This window comes from Schistocerca piceifrons, unplaced genomic scaffold (assembly GCF_021461385.2).
Source record: "Schistocerca piceifrons isolate TAMUIC-IGC-003096 unplaced genomic scaffold, iqSchPice1.1 HiC_scaffold_1393, whole genome shotgun sequence".
Lineage (NCBI taxonomy): Eukaryota > Metazoa > Arthropoda > Insecta > Orthoptera > Acrididae > Schistocerca > Schistocerca piceifrons.
In genome coordinates this window covers 52,501-55,000 of record NW_025727228.1, presented here as the reverse complement: position 1 = coordinate 55,000, position 2,500 = coordinate 52,501, and the positions used below count along the sequence as shown (strand labels likewise).

The 2,500-nt window shown below is 63.8% G+C and overlaps 1 pseudogene; it reads left to right on the top strand.

Moving 5' to 3' along the window:
* The window catches only part of LOC124733430, a 7,919-nt pseudogene that overhangs the window by 2,311 nt on the left and 3,108 nt on the right, over nucleotides 1-2,500 (top strand).

Here is a 2,500-nt window from a genome sequence, read left to right as displayed (position 1 = left end):
ATAATGTAGGTAAGGGAAGTCGGCAAATTGGATCCGTAACTTCGGGATAAGGATTGGCTCTGAGGATCGGGGCGTGTCGGGCTTGGTCGGGAAGTGGGTCAGCGCTAACGTGCCGGGCCTGGGCGAGGTGAGTGCCGTAGGGGTGCCGGTAAGTGCGGGCGTTTAGCGCGGGCGTGGTCTGCTCTCGCCGTTGGTCGGCCTCGTGCTGGCCGGCGGTGCAGGATGCGCGCGCCTGCGCGGCGTTCGCGCCCCGGTGCTTCAACCTGCGTGCAGGATCCGAGCTCGGTCCCGTGCCTTGGCCTCCCACGGATCTTCCTTGCTGCGAGGCCGCGTCCGCCTTAGCGTGCTCCTCCGGGGGCGCGCGGGTGCGCGGATTCTCTTCGGCCGCCATTCAACGATCAACTCAGAACTGGCACGGACTGGGGGAATCCGACTGTCTAATTAAAACAAAGCATTGCGATGGCCCTAGCGGGTGTTGACGCAATGTGATTTCTGCCCAGTGCTCTGAATGTCAACGTGAAGAAATTCAAGCAAGCGCGGGTAAACGGCGGGAGTAACTGCATCCGGACTTGGCTTCTCGAAGTGCGGTCTTGATGTAGTCGTGCTGCTGCTGCGAGGTGCCTTCCTTGGGTTATAGTTACAGGGAGAGTGATGCGCAATACATGGGCCTAGCCCTCTTAGCCTCTCCTCTCCTGCGGTCTTCTCCCCTTCTCGTGGGCCCGCTGATCTCGCAGAGTGGAAGACCGCACCAGGGGCTTGGGGGGGTTACCAGCCCCCCCTCGCACTATCCCTTTTTTTAGTTGGGGGCAGTAAGCAGAGAATAAGTGGTGGCCCTTCCGCTGAAGGTGCCACCCCAACTCCCCCAGCACCTAGCCGGCCAACCGGCCGTGCCGAAAGTCTTGTAACTTTTGCAGCTATGTATACCTGTAGTGAGTGCCACCGCAGCTTTACAACCAAGAACGGTCTCGGGGTCCATCGCCGCCGCCAACATCTTGCGGCCGCCAACGCGGAGATCGTCACGGAGAGGCATCGCGCGAGGTGGACGGAGGAAGAAGTCCTATCGCTCGCCAAGGCGGAGGCCGAACTGTTCCTTGAGAGGGACGCCCGGTTCTTCTTCGTCAATCAAGAACTCATCAGGATGTTCCCCGACCGAACGCTCGAGGCAATCAAGTGCCGACGGCGGCAAGCTGCCCACAAGCAGCTTGTCCGCCAATTCATGGAGGCGCTTGAGATCGGTCGGGGGGAAGAGCCGGCGTCCCGCCGGGGAGCAGCGAGCCCGCTGCCTGACGCGGGCGAGGCCGCTGCGCCGCCCGTCGACGCAGCCGAGGACTTCGCGGCCGACACCACCGGGCCGCCGCCGGAGGGGCCGACTGACGCCGCCATCTGGGAGCATCTGGCGGGGCTACCCGCTTCCGCCCAGCGTTTCTCTGCCCTGGATCGTGTCATAGGTCTGGGGCGGGGCACGCCGCCCGATGTCATCCTGGGCATGCTCCCGGATGCCCTTGCGTCGGTCGGGTCCAGAGGGGAGAGATCGATCACCAGGACACAGCGGCCGCGCCAACCACCGAAGCGGCCGCCTGCCGCGCCGCCGACGCAGAAGCGCAAGCGGCGCCGCTGGGAGTACGCGAGAACGCAGGATGCCTTCCGACGGTCGCGTGCACGTTGCGTGCGCGGCCTCTTGGATGGCACCCTGCTCCAGCCGCCACCTGCCATCCCTGGTCTGCTGGACTTCTGGGCGGACCTCTTCACCAAGAAGCCCATCTCCACCGCGGGCTTCATTCGTGACCGCCTCCTCCCGCACTCAGAGCCTGTCGCTCTCGAGTGCATATGGGGGCCGGTCACACATGAGGAGGTCGCCGCCGCGTTGCCGCCCAGGGGATCAGCAGCCGGGCCGGACGGCCTTACCCCAGCGGAGTTGCGGCGCCTGCCGCACGAAGTCCTGGTGAAAGTGATGAATCTCTTCCTTCTGGCCCGCGCCCTTCCGGAACGCCTGCTTCGCGCGCGGACGTCCCTTCTCCCGAAAACGGCTGCACCAACATCCCCCGCTGACTTTCGCCCCATTACGGTCTGCTCGGTGTTGGCGCGGACCTTTCACAAGGTTCTCGCGTCACGCCTGATGCGCGCATGTGCTGTGGACGAACGTCAGCGGGCATTCATCCCTCGGGATGGGATGTTGGAAAATACCTTCATCTTGGACACTGCTCTCACCGACGCAGTTCGCTCCTGCCGCTCTGTCTTTGTGGCATCGATCGACGTATCTAAGGCATTCGATTCGGTAGATCATGCTGCCCTTCGCCCCGTGCTGAAGGCGCATGGCCTGCCGGATTGCTTTGTCGAGTATGTCGAGCGGTGCTACGAGGGCAGCACGACAGTGATAGCGGACGGCGCCGGCGTGGGCGTGTCTGTGCAGCCAGCACGGGGCGTTCGCCAGGGCGATCCCCTCTCCCCCCTCCTGTTCAACTTTGCGGTGGACTACGTTTTAGGCCAACTGCCCTCCCAC